Source organism: Dermacentor albipictus, chromosome 4, assembly GCF_038994185.2.
Source record: "Dermacentor albipictus isolate Rhodes 1998 colony chromosome 4, USDA_Dalb.pri_finalv2, whole genome shotgun sequence".
In the NCBI taxonomy this organism is placed as follows: domain Eukaryota; kingdom Metazoa; phylum Arthropoda; class Arachnida; order Ixodida; family Ixodidae; genus Dermacentor; species Dermacentor albipictus.
Window position 1 is genome coordinate 11,105,828 of NC_091824.1, and position 22,875 is coordinate 11,128,702.

Sequence of the window (22,875 nt, forward strand, 5' to 3'; positions counted from 1 at the left end):
TGTTCATTAGCAAATCTTCCTCTAGAGTAATTTGCGTGTTCTTAGCGCGAAATAACACCGCCTTAGTTTTTTGTGAATTGATAGTCAAACCGTTGTCAGATGACCATGTGTATAGTTTACTCAAAACAGCATTAGCTCTTATAATCAATTCGGCAGGGCGGTTAGATGAAAAGAATAACGTAGTGTCATCAGCATAGATTACGTAACGCGTATCAACATCAATGTTTACTAAATCATTAATAAAGATATTAAAGAGGAGGGGCCCTAAAATACTGCCCTGGGGTACACCAACATTGACCGACCGAACTTCAGATTTAAAGCTATTTACTTGTACAAACTGCTTTCTATGACCAAGATACGACCTAATCAAGTCAAGTGCATTGCCGCGTATACCGTAGTGGTTTAACTTAGTAAGTAAGAGATCATGATTTATAGAATCGAAGGCTTTTGAAAAATCGACAAATACTCCCAATGTTAGCAAACGTTTTTCAAAATTATGTAGAATTAGTTCTTTCTGTTCAAGCAAAGCTAGCTGTGTTGACATATTTTTCCGGAAAGCGTACTGATGCTTAGTTATCAAGTTGTGCTTGTCCAGAAAGTCTGATATTCTGCAAAAAATTATTTTTTCCAAGCACTTCGAAAATATAGGGAGAATAGACACAGGTCTATAATTAGGTAGGGCAGTTTTGTCACCTTTCTTGAACAATGCAACTACTTTTGCCATCTGCATTTTATACGGGAACACACCGGTAGAAAGGCATATATTATAAATATGGGCTAGTACTGGAGCGATAATATCTATTACAAATTTCACAGGCTTGATTTTAATGTTATCAGCATCGCAGGAATTGCTATTGTTTAGTGCGGAGAACAGTAAAATTACTTCTGAAGTGTTTGTGGGACGCAAAAGAATTGAATGCACACAGTTCGTTGTAATAAAACGGCAGGCGTTTTCATTCACATTGCGTTTAGGTAGATTAGTGAAATAATTATTAAAACAGTCGGCCAATTTCTCGTCAGGTATGTCCGCTCCATCAGAAATTATGCAGGCGCGTCCCGCGCTGTGCGATAACATTTGTTAGGCGGCAAAACTTGTCGCCCGATAAAGACAAGTACACGAGTCACATGGAAAACGTAGCCACAATTAGTACATGACCGGGTAGTTGGAGAAGTATGAGAGAGGCCTTTGCCCTGCAGTAGGCGTAACCAGGTTTCTGATGATGATGATGAACTGGTCAGACAAATTCGACAAAATTTAAGGGTACTGCGGCGACAACAATTTCGAAACTGCAGCCCCGGTCACGAGCTCCCTGAACGGTGCACTGATTTTATTTTGACTTTGGCCATGGGCAGACACACGCTGTGTGCTTCGACAACCTGTTTGATCCATGCTACTTCTCCAGTAAGGTCATCTACCGTCACGTAAGACGGATGGACAATGTCCATAGTGGCGGCATTGTCTCGCAGCCCCCGGCATGTTTTCCAATGAACTTGCAGGTTGTGAATATGTGGGCTTAAAAGTTCCATATTCTCGTCTTTTTCATCCATGTAGGAAAAAACTACGCAAGGCTTTCCGCAGTTCACAGCGATATGTCCCAGTTTGTGGCATCTATAACAGAGGATTGGTCTGAAAGATTCAAATTTTCTTTTCTGCTCTTTTGATACTGTTTCCCCGTTTGATTTCTCCTCGCTCTTTTCTGAGGGCTTTTCCTCCACGTCTACAGGCTCCGGTCGTATAGTTTGCGAACCCTTTTTGAACGGAAATGGTTTCCGCGGTCCATTTCAACCATCCCAATTTCCGTCCTCGGCGTTCAGCTTTCTACGCGTTGCGTACTCGTCGGCTGCTTCAGCCGCCCTTTCCAGTGTTTACGTTTCCTCTGCCTTGCACCCACAGCTTCACAGATTGTGGGATGCTGCTGTAAAACTGCTCTAGGCACATGCACTCAATAATCATGTCTCTGCTCTCGTACGCTTCAGCGCTTTTCAACCATTCGACTAGCTTCGTCTTTAAGCCATATGCAAATTCCGGATATCCCTCGCTATCCTTCTTGCCTGTGCTTCTAAACCTTTGCCGAAAAGCTTCGGCTGAAAGGCGGTATTTCTTCAGGAGACTAGCCGTAACTTTTGCATAATCATATGCATCCTGTGCACTCAGTCTGGCGATCACTTCCGCCGCCTCACACGGCAACATAGACAGCAACCGCTGTGGCCATGTACTCGGACCGAAGTTCAGCTTCTCGCAAATCCTTTCAACATTTCCTAGGAACAAGCCTATGTCGTTCCCGACCTCAAATGGCTTTAACAGTCTGCACATGCGGTATGATTCTGTCTCACTTGATCGCTCTAGAGCCCCTTCACTTCCTTGAGACTGCTCAAAACGTTCGCTTTCAAGTTCAAGTTGCATTTTTCTTCATTCGCGATCTTTCTCGCGTTCCTCTCTCTTTCTCTGTCCCGTTCTTCTCTCTCACTGTCGCGTTTCTCTCTCTCTTTTCTTTAGAAGTTCCAACCCCATTTCAATTTCTTCCTCACCAGCCTGTTCCGAAATTAGCTGCAACAATTCCGATTATAGAATTTCCTTGCGTACCTCTAGGCCCAGTTCCTCACCAACAATCAACAATTCGTCTCTCAGCAGTGTCCTTAACTCCACGGTTGCTGCTTTACTTCCTTGGTCCTGCTCGCTAAACCTACCTAGGAAAACACAACCTAGCTAACAATCAACAATCTAGCGTCCCTATTGTTCTAAACAGAACAGCCACAAAATGAAGCATAGAGAGTCAAAGCAAGAACCAAGCACTCACCGTAGACACAGCGCCACGTCGCAAAGTTGTAGCTGCCAGCCAGTCGTAAGGATTGGGCTAGGGCATGAAATAGGTGGTAGCTGGCCCATGCCGTCATCCAATTCATCTACACTGAGGACGTTGTTGAAGGGAGAGATTTGTTTTCATCGAGAACGAGGAATATGGTATTTATTTACAATATCTACATGAAGTGTGGAGAACGTTACAGATCATCAGTCTAGCATGACTGAAAGAGAATGCACACTGAAGAGCCGGAAACGGCTGCTTAAAAACACTCTGTCCTCCCTAGATCCCTAGGAGAGGGAAAACTGCCGTTCAACGTTCGACCAATGGGAGCGTCCAAAGTTATCATCGTCGGCCCGCCTTCGAGGGGGAGGCTTCACACACTCACTTCCGCACTTTGGTTTCACTGAACACACTGATGTGAGAGGGTTCTTGTAGACAGAGGCCTTGACCCGAGCAAACGCCTCTTGATCCCAGAGCTGACGCCACAGTCAGCGGCAACCGCGTTTGTCCATTGCTTGTGACTACCTCTGGGGCCCGTGGGAAAGCACCGCAAAACATCTCCTTCCAGGAGTTCCCCCACTCCAAGCCAACCATGAACGCGACAGCGAATCAACCAACACTACTTGGTCCGCAGAACGGCTAGCCCCGCCGGCGCCGCTGGGCTGTTTGAGGAGGCGCATCGTCGTCATTAAAAAGCGAGTTGTCGCAGCGGGCTGGGAAGGGTTAGGGGATCGCTTCTCCGGAGATCGTCAGCCCCCGCAGGCTGATCGTAACAACGTATACACAACACCTCGCAACAGGATATTTATATATACATATAAGTTTCCAATATATCTACTCATTTAAGAAAAGTAACTATATATAATGCGTGCAAAACGCAAATAAATATGGTGCGCAATCACAGATTCGCAGAATTTTAGGCCCTCCTCCTCCCACCACTCTCCCTGACGTATCGCGCGGGACAGAAAGCGGCGCGCTTCCTCCACGCTTTTCTCCCTTGCGCACACAAGAGTGAGCCACCATAGTCGCATACTGAACCTTGTACTGAACATGAGGGCGACGGCAAGAATGAGCCTGGAGTGTCCATATAATTGCTAAGAACGAAAAGAGAGAAAGGAAAGAGAGAGTAAGTGCATATAGCACATAGGATCACATTTAAACAAACTTGCTTCGTACATCAAACAGCTCGGGGAAAACAAACAATATCGACATATAGATACACACAACTCTTAAAGAAAGAAGATTAGGTATGTGGTCAAACCCAATTCGTGAGGCAATAGAAATTATACAGTTCTCTGCCAGAACAATCAGGTGCATCGATGGACGCAGATCTGAGGTTATTCAGCAAAGTGGGGAAAATGCAACAAATAATCTCGTTACCATAAGTTGAACGCACATGCCAGTATTCCGGGGACGTTGTGTTATAGCATGGGATGTTGTGTTCTGATCTAGCCAGAGATGAAACAAGGCTTAAGTTCTGTTCGGTTTCTTTTAGGTATTCAAGAGCAAGTTGGTAGTTGAACGTATCAATAAATTTAGTTACACGAAGTCCCGCTGAGGCTGTGAGGAAGCTTCGAGAACTTCCGCCAACTGTTTCACAATGTACCGAGTTCATCTGGAAGCACCAAATTCTTCAGCTTCGTACTCTTGTGCCTATGAGACAGCAGTCGCCCAAGTGCGTGCTTCACAACCCGGTAAACTTGGACTTGCCGCATCCCGTCACCGGTGTGCTTTCTCTGGGACCTAAGTTTGCAGTTGAGCTGAAGCGTTCCCCGACGGAGCTCCTGGCTACCGTCAGGTAAGTCTTCCAGCGTGCTTCTGAGCACGAGAACGAGTGGTGCATAGCAGACGATGTTGACGTCCTGACCCGCTGTAAGCCAAGTTTTTCAAAACACCCGGTAAAACGCGTTACTTGTTTTCGTAAAGAAGATTCTCTATGTGTGCTTCCTGCAGACAAAGAGGGTGGTTGTGCAGTCATGTCTGTTAAGCTGTATCAGGATAAGGCGCAACGCGCGGTTTCCTCCTTGATTGTCACAACACGGTGTCTATGAAAAAGATCAAAATCAAAGCCAATGCCATTTGTCGTAGGTTAAGCCTCGAATCTGTTCTAAAGGGAATGTCCAACACAAAAAATGTTTCCCTTGAAGTTTTCGTCACTGTGAAAATCATAAAGTTGACATGCCTTTTAGTTTTATCGTTTCAGAAAATGGTACATGGCAGAAATGTGTCGCTTTTCTTACAGAAAAACCTGAATTGGTTTAAAAGGGGACGATCCGTTTCTTGTAAAAAAACTCTAGTGCAGTCCAGCAATTTGTCAGCTCAAAATGCAATAAAAACCTGTTTGCCCTGTCAGTTGACGTTAAGGACCTTTATTATTCTATACCACATGTTTCACTACTTGACTGCATTGATGAATTCATTTATAAATTTGACCCTTCAACGTTCCAGACTTAGTCTGGTATCAGTGTCAGTGGTTTTTTAGAATTACTTCACTTTTATCTACAGTCGACTTACATCCATTGGGTTGGTAAACCTCACCTCCAAAAAAAAAAGGCATTCGCTTCGGATCATGCATCGCTTCCATACTAAGTGATTTGTTTTTAGCAAAACTTGAATGATCTGTCTGGGATGATTTTATCAACACTAAAGTCTTAGCTGCTTTTAGATACGTGGATGAATTTCTAATTTTTCTTGACAGTAATGCCAGTTCGTACGAGTCTGTTGCTTTTTTAGTTCTGGACAGAGTGAGCAAATGTTTTAAAACCCTAGAACCCATAAATTTTCTGAGAATGATGTAGTAAGGTTCCTGGATGTTAAGCTATTTTTGCACGAAAACCGTTCTTGTTGCATGTACTACCCACGTGGCAACAAGTCGCTTCTTCCATTCAACTCCGCGCACTCTAAACTTATAAAACGTGTCATTATTAGCTCGTGTTTCGAAAATTCATTAAGAAATTCCTGCGAACATAAAATGATCGACAGCATTCGTGAGCAGTACGTCTGGACGGTTAAGTTCGGCAGGCTATCCGTCTCTTCTACAAGCCTCTGTTCCTGAAGGCCTGCTGCGCAGCTATTCATCTGTGGTGAATAAAAATCCAGATAGACCACCTCGGCATAGACAAAAAAATACGATAATCGCATACGTGCATGGAATCGCGCACAATCTGAAAAAGTCACTTAACGTGTTAACGCCAAAGTTGTGTTCCTTGCCCCTGAAAAATTAGGCAACCTGTGCAGAATAACCCTCCCAGCATCTAGGCCCAAGCGAGGGTACTTTATCACACGCAACAATAAATTCATAGATTGCACAAACAATGCTGTGTATCGGATCCCCCTGTCTTGTGGTCAATATTACATCGGACGACCGGGCTGCTGCGTTAATGAAAGACTGATTGATTGATTGATTGAAAACATCTTTATTTGCAAAACATTCGTAGAACTCGTGGGTGCGCCGCCTATTCCGGTAGCCCATTGGTTACTGCTGCTGCGCTGGCCCTCCCCACCAGCCAGTGCTGACGGTCAGGATCATCGCTGAGCAAAATAGACTCCCGCTGCTCTTTTGAGGGATTTGGAATGGGGTCAACTATGGGATTAAATTGGCAAGCCCACACCATGTGGTAGAGGTTAGCTACCTCTCCACAGTGTGGGCATTGCGGGGAGTATAGTGTAGGGTACCACTGGTGCAACTTAGCTGGCGTAGGGTATGTATTAGTTTGTAGCCTCCTAAGAGTGCTTTCTTTCAACTTATTGAGGGATTTATGTGGTGTTGGGTACTCCTTCCTGGCTGTTCTGTATGGTGCGAGATTGTCAGCATACACTGCTAAAGCAGTTAGGTCCCAGCTCTCTTCACGGTCATCAGGGGGAGACGCCCGGTATAGAAGAGCTCGGGCCTGCCTGTGAGCGGCTTCGTTTCCTCCTGGTAGTTCCAGGTAACCGGGAAACCAGGGGCCGAATGTTATAACGGTTCGGAATACGAACGGTTCACTTCGCCGCTTACGTCACTAGATGTGCCACTCCCAAGCCGGCGGTGGAAGAAGGGGAGTACGCGACCAATAGATGAGAGGGTGCCACCTCTGAAGTGTACGTCATTATATGACGAGCTAATCGAGGAATTGCAGAATGTTTCTGCTTGCTAAATAAATTTAAAATATAAATTAAATATTATACGCCAAGTTTTGAAGTATAAACTTGTGGTGCCGGGCGTTTACGCAATGCAGAAGTAATTTATTAATGTCATTTTTTTTCATTCTCAGCCCACGGGTGGTATCGTAAGTGTAAATGAGTTGGCAGAGCGTAGCGCTATGTCGTCTGCTACCAGGAGCTCGCACGATGCATGCAACAGGAACGCACTGCCAGCACTTCTCAAGTAGCTAGCGCGACAAAGCCGTGAACTGGTTCTTAGGGACACCTTTACTAGCCGACTATATCAATTTTCCTTCTTTTTTCGCCCTTCGTCATCGGCTCAGACATGACTTGCTCGCCGCCGCGCTGCCGCTATCACTGCGATCTGCCCCACGGCGCGTCGCGTGATAGAAGCAATGGAACTTAAATTGAACATTACGATACACGGGCCCTGCATTGCCTGCGCGATGTCAAATCGAAGAGTGTGGTGCTGACGGTACGCGCTGTGCCGTGAAATTGAGAAACAAAGTATGGCACTCCCGAGCTAGAGAAAAAAGGGCAGCCAAATAAGAGAGCTCCACAATACCTTCCCGTCCTGTCTGTACAGTTTTATCAGCCGAACGAAGGAAGCGCTGAACCAGCCTAGGTTGAACCCTTCTGACTGCTGAACGGCGATCTGCGAGCTATATACACTGGCGATAGCACTGGGAATTCGATCTCACCATGCAAATATCTCCTTGGCACTGACTTTGAAGCTGAGGTCATGGGAAAGCTGACCCAGCCCTTCAACCGGCCAACACAGTAATTGCGAGAGCAACTTTCGGGACAATGTCGGCAGCAGAGATCTAGGCAATTCAGACCAATGCTTCGCGTCCGACTGAGCTCTGGGAGCTGCAGGCCGGTCGCAATGAACCCCAGCGCGTAATATTCCTCCCTCTGCGTGGAATGGCCCCTCGTACGCTTGAACCCGAGTCTCCTCCATTTGATAGCGTAGCCTGCAAAAGGTCTACTTAGAAAGCCAGCAAGGCCGGTGCAACTCATTATTCGTCACTTCTTCGAAATCGTATCGCATTAGCCGTGGTCGACACCGAAAGAGCAACGCCAAGCAGATGACGAAGGCAAGTAATAGCTTCCGAAGCAACCAACGCACGCGCGCGCGACGCCCGCGTGTCTCCGGGGACGCGCGACCGGCGCGCGCGGCCAGGGTCACGAGCCAACAGCCAAGCCACAGCAACGGAACCCAAAGCGGACTACCCCTTCACCGGTTCCTACGACCGGTTCGCTTTGAAGATGATTGACAGATGCGTGACGTATTCGAAAATTGCGATACCGCCCCACTGCCTCTGACGACCTGTGACGTAATCTAAATTTTGGCCAATCAGGTGAGGCCAAAGGAACGGTTCCCCAACCGAACCGTTATAAGATTCGGCCCCAGATGACTGAGGCTTGGCTGGGTGGATGCTTAGTCAGCAATGACAACCCTGACCTGTGAATTAATCCATTATTGAAGTTGCGACAGGCGTTCTGGGAGTCAGTGAGCACATCGGCGTTGGGGTTAGATGCTATAGCTAATGCAATAGCTGCTTCCTCTGCGTGAGTGGGGTTGGAAGTTTTCATCGAGGCGCAATTCACCATCGATCCTGAAGGCGTTGAGACCACAATAGTCTTCACTCCATTCTTTGGCCCTGCGGCGTCCACATAGAGGGTGTTAGGTTGCTCGTCCCATTTCTTCTGCAGGGCTTCCCCTCTTGCTTTTCTCCTTTCGGTGTTATATACGGGATGCATGTTCCGCGGAATGGGGTACACGTTGATGCGTCTCCTCACATCACGTGGTACCTGTTCCCTTTGGTCTATCGTATAGGGCAGATTAATATGGATCTTTTCGAGCAGATCTCTACCTGGTTTTGTGAGTGCGAGCCTATTGAGTTGTGAGAGGCATTGTGCTTCCCACATCTCTTTGAGGGTATTATGTACTCCTAGAGCCAAGAGCTTTGCCATTGGCGTGGAGTTTGGTAGCCCCAGCGCCGTCTTGTAGGCCTTCCGGATCAGTGTCTCCAACTTTTCAATTTCCGACTTGGAGAGGTTAAGGAATGCCGTCCCGTACATTATCCGAGAAATCACGAAAGCCTGCACTAAGCGGATGGTGTCCCTTTCCTTCATGCCATGGTGTTTATTTCTGATACGATGTATCATCCGGAGGATTTGCTCAGTGGATGTTGTAAGCTTCTTCATAGTGGTGGTGTTCTGTCGCCCCTGAGGCATATACAGCCCTAGGATCTTGATCCCCGTGGGTTTCGGTACTGAGTGGTTGTCTATATACACCGTGATGTTCTGCGCCAGGGGTGTCCTTGGGTTCTTCAGGATGAGCAACTCGGACTTTTCCGGCGCACACTGGAGGCCTCTTTCCCTTGTGTACTGGTCCATCGTGTCCGCTGCTGCTTGAAAACGCTCCTCGATCTCGGCGTCACTCCCCGAGTTGCACAAGACAGTGATATGATCCGCATACGATGTGTGTTTGATACCCGGGATTTCGGAGAGAAGGCCTGGGAGATCTTTCATAGCCAAATTGAACAAAAGGGGTGACAGTACCGCCCCTTGCGGAGTTCCTCTGGGGCCTAGAGTGATGGGATCTGATTTTATTCCATCGAAGTTTATAGTGGCTTGCCTTGCTGATAAGAAGTTTTTGACATAGTTGTAGGTTCTGGCGCCACAGTTGGTGTCGGCGAGGCTTTGAAGAATATTTTTATGCAGAACGGTGTCAAACGCTCCTTTTAAATCAAGTGCTAGGATGGCCCTTGTCTGTGACTTGGGGGGAGTCTCAAGGAGATCCTTGTACAGGTACAGGAGGATGTCCTGGGTCGAAAGGTGAGGACGAAAGCCGAATTGAGTGTTCGGTAAGAGGTTGTTCTCTTCTAAGTATCTACTGAGTCTCGTGTTGATGACCCTCTCTATGAGCTTGCCTAAACACGAGGTCAGCGATATCGGTCTTAGATTATCCAGTTTAAGGGGTTTGTTCGGCTTCGGAATGAACCGAACCTCGGCCGTCTTCCATGATATTGGTAGCGTTCCTGTAGCCCAATGCTGCTCGTTGAAGCATTCCACCAGCGAGGTGATGGAGTCATCGCTGAGGTTAAATAAGAGCTTTGCTGTTATTTGATCTGGACCTGGAGCTGCATTTTTTCTCATGGCCGCTATTTCTGCCTTGATCTCTTCTTTCGTGAGTGGGATGTCCAGCTTCGCATTCGGCAGCCCAGAATACTCCGGTTTATCCACGACTGGGTCCGTGCATAGATACCTGGTCTTGAGCTTTTCCATTACCTCTGTGTCCATACCCGGGATGGTGTGTACAATCTTCGTGAGCCTGTCTTTAGTGGCCGACTTGCTGCTGCTGGGGTCGATTAGGGCACGCAGGAGCTTCCAAGTCTTTGACACACCTAGCTTCTCCTGAATACCATCGCAGAGCGTATTCCAGTTCTGTCTGGCCAAGGATATGGCGCAGGATTCTGCCTTTTTGTTTATCTAGTCTATTTTTTCCTGAGTTTGCGGTTAAGCCGTTGTCTTCGCCATCTCTTTGTCAATGAGTGTCTTGCTTCCCATAAATGTAGAAGGTGCGGATCGACCGCCGGGCAATCTTCTGTCGTGCAGACCTCTTTCGTAAAGGCTTTCAAAGCTTGCACCTCACCCTTAACCCATTCCTCTAGGTTTGTAATAGGGTTTGCAGTAGATTCCCGGGCCTGTCTCCACCTGTGCCAGTTCGTAATTCTTGCGATACCTATTTTGCGTTTGCACGCGTTTGTGCTTATCTCCAGAGAGAGGATGAAGTGATCGCTTCCCAGGTGCTGTTCGGTATTCTTCCAAATCGCGCTGTTTATGTTCTTGGTGAACGTCAGGCCCGGACACGTGTCTCTACTAACACTGTTTCCCAGCCTCGTAGGGTAAGTGGGATCGGTGAGGATCGATAGCCCTTCTTGCGTCACTACTTCTTCCAGTTTTCTGCCTTTTGGTGTCGCTGCCGGGTAGCCCCATGAATGGTGCGGTGCGTTGAAGTCGCCCCCAATCACGCACGGGGCATGGCCCGCTGAGCTCAGAAATTTCTTTATGAGGGAACCCAATCTTGCGTGCCTGTCTTTAGGAGGGATGTAAACATTCAATACATGCGTGCTTGTCGCTCCTCTTTGGAGAGGAAGAATAGTAATATAGCAGGGCGCAATATCCGGCTCGAAAGGGTCGTGCAGTATGGCAGTGTATAGCTTGTGCACTAACGTGGCAGTTAACTGGTCTTGTTGATAAGTCACATAGTCTTGGAGTTTGATAGGTATTAGGTGGGGTTCTTGAATGTTGATCGCGCTAAAAAGGGTTGCCTTTCTGCCCACTGCTGCATGTGTGAACGCAAGCCAAGATACAAAAAAAAATGTAGTATCATGGCAAAACATAGTTATCGTGTCATTCGTGAAATAATTGAAGCAAGGAAAAATTCAATGTTTCAAAGATGGGTGCGTCAGGACCCCCTCTGTCGCGCTGATAGGGAGGTCAGATACCTCGGGCTACCGATGCTGCGTTGAATTTGTATGGCCTTGTCACGGCGTTCTGCGCATGATCGGTGTGCTAATGTGTAGCTATAAAACTTGTTATGCTTTTTGGAACGAAAATAAACTGTTGAAAGTTAGCGCTCCTTTCTCTCTTCTGTCCCCTCTGCTGTCCTTGCGCTGCTATTCAAGCTTTAAACTATGTTTTACTAACAAGCCCAATCCTACACCCTTCTTAATTCCTTTCAAGTATGCCCTTTTAAGCAGCGTTGTAAGCACCGGCTAGTGCTTTTTCTTTTCTTTTTTTTTTCATCCAACGAGATCTGCACCTGACACTCGTGAGTCGCATGATTCTTTGCAGCAGAGAATTCACACGGATCAGACTGCTTTGGATTACCCGCAGAGAAAAGAAAAGCTGCTGAGCCTTTTTGAGGTTTGCTCTTTTCATTGTCTCGATGTTTTGGGTTTGATTCTCTGGCTTCTTGATTACCAGTTTGCAGTGCGTTTTTCCGGCTCTCTGCTTTTTTTTTTTCAGGAAAGCTTGCAAACTCTTCATGCTGAGCCAGTCTTCCTTGCTTGCAGCCGAAAATTCTTTATGGTATCCGCCAACGAGATCGTCACAGCATTCGCTGATGAGAGCAGGGCACCGTATCCGTCTATTTTGACGCCGAGCGCCGCGAGACCAGCGATGTTTCGTTGCAGGTGATGATGTGCTTCTTTTTGTTCCATACCAGTGGCAGGTCGAGCAACTGAATCAGATGTTCTTGGATGAACACATCTCATTGACAGAAGCGCTCTTTTATAAGTTCGATAACAGTGGTGTGATTTGCCCCAGTCACTTGAATGCCGGCAATGGCCACTGCGGCTTTTCCCGAAAGGGACGATCGCAAGTACACAAACTTCTAGGCGTTGGAGAGGACGTCGTTTCCGTGCATCGTTTGCTCGAACTGCTGTTCGAAGGACTTCCACTCCGTGGAGGCGCCGCTATTGTAACTCGAGCTTCGGCAGTTTCACTTTGGACTTCAGATTGAAGACCGGGGGGCCGTCGGTCTGCGCCCGCGTCGCTGCCATTTCCGTTTTTGCTCGCTGGTCTTTTTCGGCTTCCTGGTGGAGTTTAGCCATGTGTGCGACGATAAGGTCATTGTATTTAATGGTCCGTATTGGGGGCAAAAACTGACGGAGTCGCCATCTGTAGGAAGCGCCTCCCTTGCGTAGTATGAAGGATCACGCGGCGCGCTCCTCATAGGTTTTGTTGTCGGCGCTCAATAAAAACACCACGCGAGAGCCCTCCTGGACATTTCTGTAAGCACCCTCGGAACGTCGGAAGTTTTCTACCGTCAAGATAATACTCTTCGGCAAACATAAAGCACGGAATAGTTTACAGAGGCTACCGCTTTACCAAATACGTATAGTGAACGCCACACGCGCGGTCGCCGCGATGGAGTCTCCCGAACCAGCTTCTTGCGTGAGAGGTAGGCAAACACTGAGAGCAAACTATGTGAAATGTGTTCTTCTAGTTGGCTGTCTGCATAACCAAGTGGAGCATAACAGAATGAAGCCTCAATTCAGCGATCGCACGGGTTCGAAGCGACCGACTGCGCGTTTGCATGTATGTCCGCGCACAAAATGTTTCGCTTTCACTGCGAGCGCGCTTTCGTACTGCGCCTTGAGCTTTATTTAGGCCGCAGAATGCCAGTATTTCACAGCAGACAAGCAACCATTGTTGCGTGAATGCTATCAAAGCTGTTCAAAAATAATTTCGATATAGAGACTTCGACGCCTACGGCAACTGTGGTGTGCCGTCACGACGATTCCATCTTTTTTTCTTTTAGTCTTGGACGTTTCAATATTATTTTTCAAGTAGCGTCGCACTGTTTGTTTATCGGTCTTCTCAGCACGCTATTTCCCCACTGCTTCTTTTTCGTAATCCAATCCATTAATTCATAATACAAACACGACCATGTGTCATGCCCTTTTTCAATGTGGTTTTTACCGCTCCCTTTCCATACCAGTGAACTTGCCAGTATTTAGCATCAACAAGTTCATAGACCAAACCGTGATGACATTAGCCGGGCAGCGGGCGCAGGCCGAGCGTCTCAGTGCGCGTTTTCTGCTACTCACCTAGCGTCGCCGTCCCTGCGCCATAGCAGAAATATTTCCCGCGTCTGCGCTTGCTGCATACCCGAGTTGTAGCCGATGGTTGTTTGCCGGTTCTAGTTTCGCGAGCCACACTTCACGCAGCTTCTTGTCCTGCGGCAACGTGTGAAGAAGGCTGACAACGGGCTCCGTTGCGTACGCCCGGCAATGCGGCCGGCACCGAGCAGTAGCCTACCATGCTGCACGCTTCCAAAGGCAGCCACTACCTTTTACAGTGCTTTCAAATGTTGTCAAGCAGACACCCAAGGAGGGAAAGCCTCACCACTTAATCAGAACCGCAGCGCAAGTGGAACTTTAAACTTTCGTTTTCAGCTCGCTTCGGCGCTTCCGAAGCAGCCGATGCGGCCGCTCTGCCCACGTGATCCCTCATGCCACGTCACACCGACAGTGGCGCCAGCTTTTCCAGTGGTGGAGCTCGCCTCCAATATCACTTCGCTCTGCCTTGGTCTTGCACTAAAGGCTCGATGGCTGCATCTATCTCGTTCAACTGTATTTGGAGGACACTAAGCCTCGCAGACAAGACATTAAGAGATCCTTCGTCTCCATGGCTCTCCAAGAATAAGTCAGCTTCAGAAATTAGTTTAGTCACTTAAGTTCTCAAAGGACTTCTTCAATTTGAGCCGTTCCATCGTGGCATCATTGTTTACAGTTCGCTTACCGCAACGGGGCTTGAGTAGTAGTGTCGGTTTCGGTCGGGTGTGGCGTCCCTAGGCCTTGTTGAAGGCGCGCCTCGTCGACCATTTTTTTGCCCGATCATCTTTGCTGGTTTTCCCCAAGCTCGTTGTGCTGTAGACGTCTGTTGACCTTGTTGCTTCAATGGTAAGTTCGACCCTTTCTCCCAGGTTCGGCACAAAATATAGAGGAAATTACGGCAGGTCAAAAAAGAACCGATGGCTTCGTTTCAGGTGAACAGAAACAACTAACTTTATTTCGATAGTGATGCCCGTTGCCGAGCGAGTTCGGAGGGACACATTTTGCCTGTTGATGAAAAGAATGGGGCTAAATGGCAGTGTCTTCATATATTTCTCTAATTGTTCAAATGAAAACTTGCAGAGAACTATAAAATTTATGCAATTATGCCGTAAATACATTAATTTGTATTTAGGAAACAAAAAATGATTCGACAGTGGCTAAATTCGTATGTGCAGTCGGCACAGTCACAACACCGCGGAGGACTCCCTCCTGGGTAGTACTTTGTTCTTCGCAAAAATGGCGTCCCCGGTATTGCTTGCGTGGTATCGTTCCAAGCTGCTCTTTCGCGCGAAAGAAACGAATAAGTTGGGGTTGAACATGCTTGGAACAGTGCGGAAGGAGTGTGGCAAGTGTGGTGTCGGGCAGAAATTACGACGTCATCTGCTGCAATCGGGTCACTGGGTTGTATCCAATCGGAGCAGACTGTGCGTCATCTTCTGCATAAGCAGACGAAAAGCTCCTGACTTCGGGCTTACTGGCCTTTGCCTGAAACTGAAAGCCAATTTACGAGTTCCCTTCTAGCAACAAATCTAGACAAACTTGAAGTTTGACCATCTGATCACAGCTCGTTTAAACACAATAGCGGCTGATATTTCTTTTCACTGAACCAAATAAAACAGGATGGCCCTCCTCAAGTATCTATAAGAAACTCAACATCTTTCCGTCTATTCAGAAAACGAAACAATGTCGTCTGCGCAAATCAAACATGATTGCTCCACACCACACCGTCTTGTCTAAACTTCTACCTCACTTGACTTCATGTCTGTCCCCAGGCAACACAGTAAGAGCGTTAGGATGTCCCGAGTATGACACCTTGACGACGTTATGACATACTTAGGACATCTTCTAATCATACTACAATTGTAAATAATTCACAGCTGTTCGGCCTTATACCATCCTCCGGATGTCCTGGAAACATTTCCGAAATTTATCAGTCCATTTTGAGTGATAATTTGCAGGGCTGTTTGGGTATCACATTTCATAAAATCGTTTAACTGCTGCTTACCATTGTTTTCAAGCTTTTATTTTTCATCTAATAAGGGTGAACATGTTTCAGGGAGCTGTCGTTGATATACGCACTGCCCATAGCAATGCGTGAAGGCAGCGCTAGTCAGCTGCTGAAACAAACAGAATTAGATTAATATAATCATTCATTTGTAAATATTGGCATCGATTTTGTTGGCGACTTCTTTGCCCAGCGTAGGTGTCCGAAAAAGTACCTGGAAAAAAATAGGATAATGGGTCAGTACCCTGAGGAGCAGAAAAAGTGCATATGCTGTCCCTGAACTTACCAGATCGCGTGCTGCATGAAATTACACAGGTTGCTCCCGTTTCTATGATAGGATAAGAACATGTAATGAATAGACACTGCACTATGTCGGCCGGGCACCGTGCGACGAGCAAAGTTCTACCACCCATGCCTCCAGCTTGGCCCGCGATGTGACACAATGTCGCGGCAGTGTGATGAACCAGATGGCACCATGAGCACACAACTTATGCGTTGGCGTCGTTCCAATTAACGTCATGTAGGGTACATGCTTATCTGCTCAACGTTTGGCTATGGAATTTCACCGTGCATGCCACGAACTCACCGAGACACCGAGAGTGAAAACATCGTGAAATAAATGAACGAGCGGGAGGACGACACAAGCAACGACTGGCAACTGATCGAAGGGTTCATTCTGCACTCAGCAAAATGCAGTAGGATAGAGACAGAGAGCACCGAAAAAAAACTCCAGAGGCAATCGTTGTGATCACGGACACCAGCAAAGACGGCATGGCACAAACCAGCAAACGCCCTAAGGTCGAAAACGGCAGCATTGCGAGACCAAGGAAATGCAAGACAGGCCTGCGCGTAAAAGGATGAAAGACTAACAAAGCGCAAGTTGATACGTTAGGCGAGAGGGAATTGGGAACGATAGAGGGGATTTCACAAAGTGCAAAATAAATCCTTCAATTGCCATTCGGCGCTTGCACTGTCCAACCGCTCGAGCCTCCGCGTCTTTTGTGTTGTAAATAAACTTTACTGAAGGTCATAGCATTGTCAACGTGTTGACAATGACACACTTTTATAGATAATTGCCAATTTCTGTATATAGATATTTATTTAGTTATTTCTCCTCTTCATGTCAATGCAATCCCGTACTGTGCGTATCGGTCACAATCATACGAAGGCCAATCAGAAAGACTTTGCCCCTATTTTTATTAGCCATAATAGAGTACATACATGTAATCGCAATTATACGTACTATTCTACGTACCTTGCACTATTTTTCCGCATAGTTCCCACACCGGTTCAGACATTGGTCCCATCGCAGCACTAAATTTGAGATGCCCCTGTCGTCAGTCAGCGACACACGCGGCCTCCCCGAACGCTCATTGTCATGCAAGTCTTCATGGCCTTTTGCGAACTCTCACACCCTCCACCTCACACTTCTCAAAGCGAGACACCTTTCCACATACATGGGCTGCATTTACCTATGGATTTCGATGGGCGTTCATCCCTTGCTCCATAGAAAACTAATCACGTTCCCTGATCGTACCCCGTGGACATGTGAAGCACAATTGTCATCGTCAACAACTGACAGCAGCGCCGTGCCGCGGAGCTACCGGCAGATAAGGCACTGCGAAACTTACTCACTGGCGAAAAATCAGAGAAGCCCAAGAACAGGACGCAGACACAATCACGAACGAGGAAGACTAGTGCGACAACTTCCATCGACATGAACAACGCCACACAAAATAAATCGCCAGAATGGAAGAGACCTCAGAGGTGGATCCCCACTTACTGCACCTGTAGGATGGCAACGGGGCCTCACCCATCACTGGAAAACACAGAACAGGAAATTGCAGACACGCACAGCACAAATAACAGCGGAAGCAGAAGAATATGCCATGCAACTCGCCTCAACGAACTGCTATAGATTCTGCGACTCCGGTGGCACCCTGGGTGCGGCCAAAACGTGGCACATACTCAAACCATCCTGGACCCACCAAAACTAAAAAAGAGGGACACAAGGCCCTGGAGCGGTTACTACACACCTACCCAGGTAACCAACGAAACCTCATCGACGCCATCAAGACCAAGTGCTATGGCGATCCCGCTACCACACAACCATGTACGACACCATACACAGGACAATGCAACCCGCTATTGGAGGAACCTATCACAGAAAATGAAATGAGAGCGGCCATCGCAACCACCACCCGTAAAACGGCGACGGGCACGGACCGCATCACGAGCACCATGATGAGAAACTTCAGCGACAAGTCCATCTCCACGCTCATGGCCTTTCACAAACAACACAGGAAAGAAGGTACGGTGCAAGAGATGTGGAAACACGCACGAATAATCATGATCCCCAAACCGGGCAAGAAATTGGCAAATGAAAACCTCTGACCCAACTAGCTCACGTCCTGCCTCGGCAAGGTGTATGAGAAAATTATAAACACGAGACTACAGGGACACTTAGAAGACAACAAGCACCTGCCCAACACCATGTTCGGCTTCCGCATAGGCCTGTCCACACAAGACATATTACTCCAAATCAAGGAAGAGGTACTCAGCAACGTTCCCGGCAGCGGCGAACACATCCTCCTAGCAATCGACATCAAAGGGGCTTTCGACAACGTCAGCCACCAAGGAATCCTGGAAGGTATCGCCAATACCAACCGCGGCGAGCGAACGTACAAGTACATTCAGGGCTTCCTGAGCCGCCGTACGGTGGAACTGAAGATGGGGGAGTACATTCAGGGCTTCCTGAGCCGCCGTACGGTGGAACTGAAGATGGGGGAGATCCAGACTTCAGTGTATCACTCTCCCAACAAGGGCACACCACAAGGAGCTGTCATCTCACCCACGCTCTTCAACCTCGCCATGATCGGCCTCGCAAGAAAACGACCATGGCCTCGCAGGACGTAGAAGGTTTCCGCCACGCCATCTACGTAGGCGACATAACACTCTGGACCACAACAGGGTCCCTCATTGAAAAAGAAGAACGGCTGCAACTGCAGCTCACCTCATCCAAGTATACGTCAATCAACCAGGACCAAATAGTCCACCGACAAATCTGAACAGTTATGAGTCTAGCGAGGCCGGGGTAACCACACGGTCCCCACAGACCCAGCACGAGAACTCGAGGTACACCTTAAAGGGGGCCTCATACCAGAGAAGCCATTGCTCAGGGTGCTGGGCATTTGGCTGCAGCCTAACCAGCGGGCCATCTACGCGATCAAGGCAGAAAGCTGGGCTAGTTGGTGTGTCATCATTATTCAAAAGACTAGCGCAAAATACGTTAGCTTACGCTCCTCAAAACCAGTGTCGAGGAGATATCACGCATGATCTCCCGCGCAACATACAAAAACAGAGGCATGAAGGAAAGGGACACCCTCCAACTGGCCAGGAGCTTGGTGGTGAGCAGAATCACATACAGCCTTGAGCCTACTGACGTGCACGACATCACTAGATGCCAGAGGAGAGGACGAGGTTGAACTCACAGGAGCACTTTCGTACGTCACAGGCGTCACCTGGCGCAGCACGCGGTAGGGCCCTGTGTATCGCGAAAGGAGCTTCTCTAAAAGTCCGACGTGACGGGAGGGCGACCACAGGAGCACGAGCGCACCAGGCGAAAACTGTACGTCACGGTGGCGGGCGTTGTACTGACACTGCTGAGTGATTTGCGAGGCCGTCAGTCGAGTACGGGCAAGCTGGCGTGCATGGTCGGCGAGGGCGATGGCTTCGCGCACATACTCGCTTGTTGAGATCGCAGCAGGAGCAAGTGCCGTGTCCAGGGACAAGGTAGGTTCGCGACCATACAGTAGCTAAAATGGAGAAAATCCAGCGGTGTCCTGTCGGAAAGAACTGTACGCAAATGTGACGTAAGGAAGGGCTATGTCCCAGTAGCGGTGGTCCTTGGAAACGTAGTTGGACAGCACATGGGTAAGAGTATGGTTTAACCGCTCTGTCAAGCCATTGGTTTGAGGATGGTATGAGGTAGTGAGCTTGTGTTAAATGGAGCAGGAACGCACAATGTCGGCGATAACTTTCGAGAGGAAGTTTCGACCACGGTCAGTAAGCAGCTGTCGCGGGGCGCCAAGAAGTAAGATAATGTCGCGCAAGAGAAAGTCCGCGACGTCAGTGGCGCAACTGGTAGGGAGAGCCCGAGTGATAGCGTATCGGGTGGCGTAATTAGTCGCGACGGCTACCCATTTGTTCCCGGAGGATGACGTGGGAAAGGGACCGAAGAGGCCTAATCCAACACGAAAGAACGGTTCCATAGGGACGGTGATCGGCTGGAGATGACCGGCAGGTAGCACCTGAGATGTTTTCCGACGCTGGCAGGGATCACAGGCAGCAACAGCTTCGGACGGAGCGAGCGAGACCAGGCCAATAGAAGCGGCTGCGGGTTACCGCAAGATGTCCTGCAGTGTGTGCGTCATGCATCTCAAAGAGCACAGTCTGTCGTAGATGTTTTGGCACGAGAAGAAGGAGATCAGAGCCGTCAGGGAGGAAGTTCTTTCGATACAGAATGCCGCCCTGGAGGACATATCGGCGAACGGATGCGTCGGTAGGTGTAGAGCGCAGACGCACGACGAGTGCTCGCAGCGATAGGTCTCGGTACTGCTCATCGGCGATGTTAGCGAAGGCCGACACCGAGAAAATGCCGTTGGCGGTAATACTGTCGGCGGCGTCAGGCTTGTCAACCGAGTACCGAGACAGGCGGACAGCGCCCTTGTGTAGTCGGCCAGATTTGTAGATGACAGAATACAAATATTCTTGGAAGCGTAAGGCCCAGCGACCAAGTCTTCCTGTAGGATCTTTTAGTCAGCATAACCAGCAAAGCGCGTGTGACAACGGAAAAGGGTCGGCCATATAGGTATTGGCGGAATTTCGCAACCAACCAAACTAGGGCCAGACACTCATGCTCGGTGATGGAGCGCTCCGCAGGTGAGAGGAACCCGCTGGCGTAAGCGATAACACGGTCGTGGTCGCACTGGCGTTGTGCCAGTACTGCGCCAATTCCCTGACCGCTGGCATCAGTACGGACTTCGGTAGGCGCAGAAGGATCGAAATGGGCCAGAATGGGAGGCGTTGTGAGAATGTCGATTAGATGAGAGAATGCAGAGGCCTCGTTATCGCCCCACTAGAAAGGGGCGTCTTTTCTCAAAAGCTCGGTTAGTGGTCATGCTATGGCGGCGAAATTTTTCACGAAACGGCGAAAATACGAACAAAGGCCGATGAAGCTGCGCACATCCTTGACACACTTTGGAACAGGGAAGTGCGTAACGGCATGGATCTTGCCTGGGTCCGGTTGCACTCCGTTCGCGTCAACGAGATGTCTAAGGACGGCCGAATTGGCACTTTGATGCGTTGAGTTGCAGACCGGCTCGACGAAAAACGTCCAGGACTGCTGAGAGGCGCTCGAGGTGCGTAGCGAACGTTGGGGAGAATATGATAACGTCATCCAAGTAGCACAGGCACGTGGACCATTTGAAACCGTGAAGAAGAGAGTCCGTCATGCGTTCAAAAGTGGCAGGGGCGTTACATGTACCGAACGGCATCACTTTGAATTGATAAAGACCGTCGGGTGTTACAAAAGCAGTCTTCTCACGGTCGAGATCGTCCACGGCAATCTCTGCCAGTAGCCGGAGCGAAGGTCAATAGAGGAGAAATAGCGAGCACCGTGGAGGCAGTCAAGGGCGTCTTTAATCCGAGGTGGGGGATACACGTCCTTTTTGGTAACCCTGTTAAGGTGCCGATAGTCCATGCGAAAGCGCCATGAGCCATCCTTCTTTTTGACCAGTACAACAGGTGACGCCCATGGACTATATGATGGTTCAATAATGTTCTTGGCCAGCATTTTGCGAACTTCTGCGTGAATAACTTGACGCTCAGCTGCTGACACTCGATACGGGCGGCGATGAATAGGAGGGGCATCGCCGGTACTAATGCGATGTTTGACAGCTGTTGTTTGGGCCAAAGGACGATCGTTAAAGTCAAAAATATCATGGTAGGAAAACAGAACACGGTAGAGCTCACGAGCGTGGTCGGACGGCATGTTTGGAGCAATCATTTTCTGTAAGTCGGCAATGGTACAAGTTGCCGACTGCGATGATAGGGGAGGATCGGCTGAATTGTCGTGTACTACAATAGATGCTACTGAGTGATCCTCGAATGAGCAAAGCTGGGCCAGAGACATCCCGCGTGGTAGTACTTGTGTCGTCAAGCCAAAATTCACCACTGGCAGGGCAGACGCAATTCGCCGTTATAGATAAAACTCTATGAGGTACTGTGATCCCGTGTGTAAGGAGGACGTCTTGCACAGGAGCCGCGATGTAGTGACCGTCGGGAACGGGTGGGGATTACGCTAAGTAAACGTAAAGTGCCGAAGGTGGCAAGCGAACGAAGTCGACAGAACTGAGGCGACTGGGATGTGGTTCAGCGGGATCCAGAACGGGCAGGTCAAGTCGGAGAGTACTGGCCGAACAATCGATGAGAGCAGAATGTGCGGAGAGGAAGTCCAAGCCGAGGATGATGTCGTGGGGACAGTGGGCGATGACTGTAAATAGCATGATAGTGGAGCGATCGGCGAAGGAGACGAGGGTGGCACACATACCAATTACGGGGGCTGTTTCGCCATCGGCGACACGGACAACAGGCGTCGTGGCAGGCGTCAGGATCACGGGGAGCGGGGTGAGTGATGTAGGTCGTCGAAGTGGCAGCAGGTGTCGGAGCCGGCGGAGTCGAGTTGTCGTCGCCTGGATGCATGAAGGAAGGCTCGACGTAACCGTCCTCTGCGAAGCTCCGTGACGAGCTACCGGGAACGTCCACCTCCACCAGATATGTTACGTAGGAAGACGCAGACGAAAAGCTATATACAAGTATATCTACAGGGAAATATGCCGTACTTCGCCAGGAGGCAACATGATGATGATGACGATGTCCTTGATGAGTTTGGCGCTTACCCACTCGCGGGCATTGGCCAAGAGTCGGGCAGACTTGGCTTATGTGTTCAGAAAATGGAGGTAAAAATCTAAAATTTTATTACATGAATTTAGGCGAGGGAAAATCGAAACGGTTCAGTAGATTGTCATGCTACGTAGAGGAAAAAAAACAAGTAATAATTGTCTTTAATATATCAATGAGGCAATAGAGGAGGAATGAATAGAATAATACGGTCATCAATGAAATCGGTTTGATTCAATAAATTTTTCTAAGGCGAAGCACACATTCCTGTGTGAGTGCCCAAGCACAGACGCTCCGAAAGACAGTAGTACCGGAGTGTTCAATGGCA

General features: G+C 48.6%; 1 protein-coding gene and 1 long non-coding RNA gene across 2 annotated transcripts in view; one reads left to right on the forward strand and one right to left on the reverse strand.

The window, feature by feature from the left end:
• pyd (zonula occludens-like protein polychaetoid) overlaps positions 1 to 22,875 on the forward strand; it is a 448,973-nt gene that overhangs the window by 26,176 nt on the left and 399,922 nt on the right. The gene's annotated exons all lie outside the window — the stretch shown is intronic.
• Positions 15,753 to 22,875, reverse strand: part of LOC135904931 (uncharacterized) — a 39,969-nt gene continuing 32,846 nt past the window's right edge. The window contains exon 3 of the long non-coding RNA XR_011513817.1: positions 15,753 to 15,801. This is a non-coding gene — a long non-coding RNA (uncharacterized lncRNA). The remainder of the gene's footprint in view (positions 15,802 to 22,875) is intronic.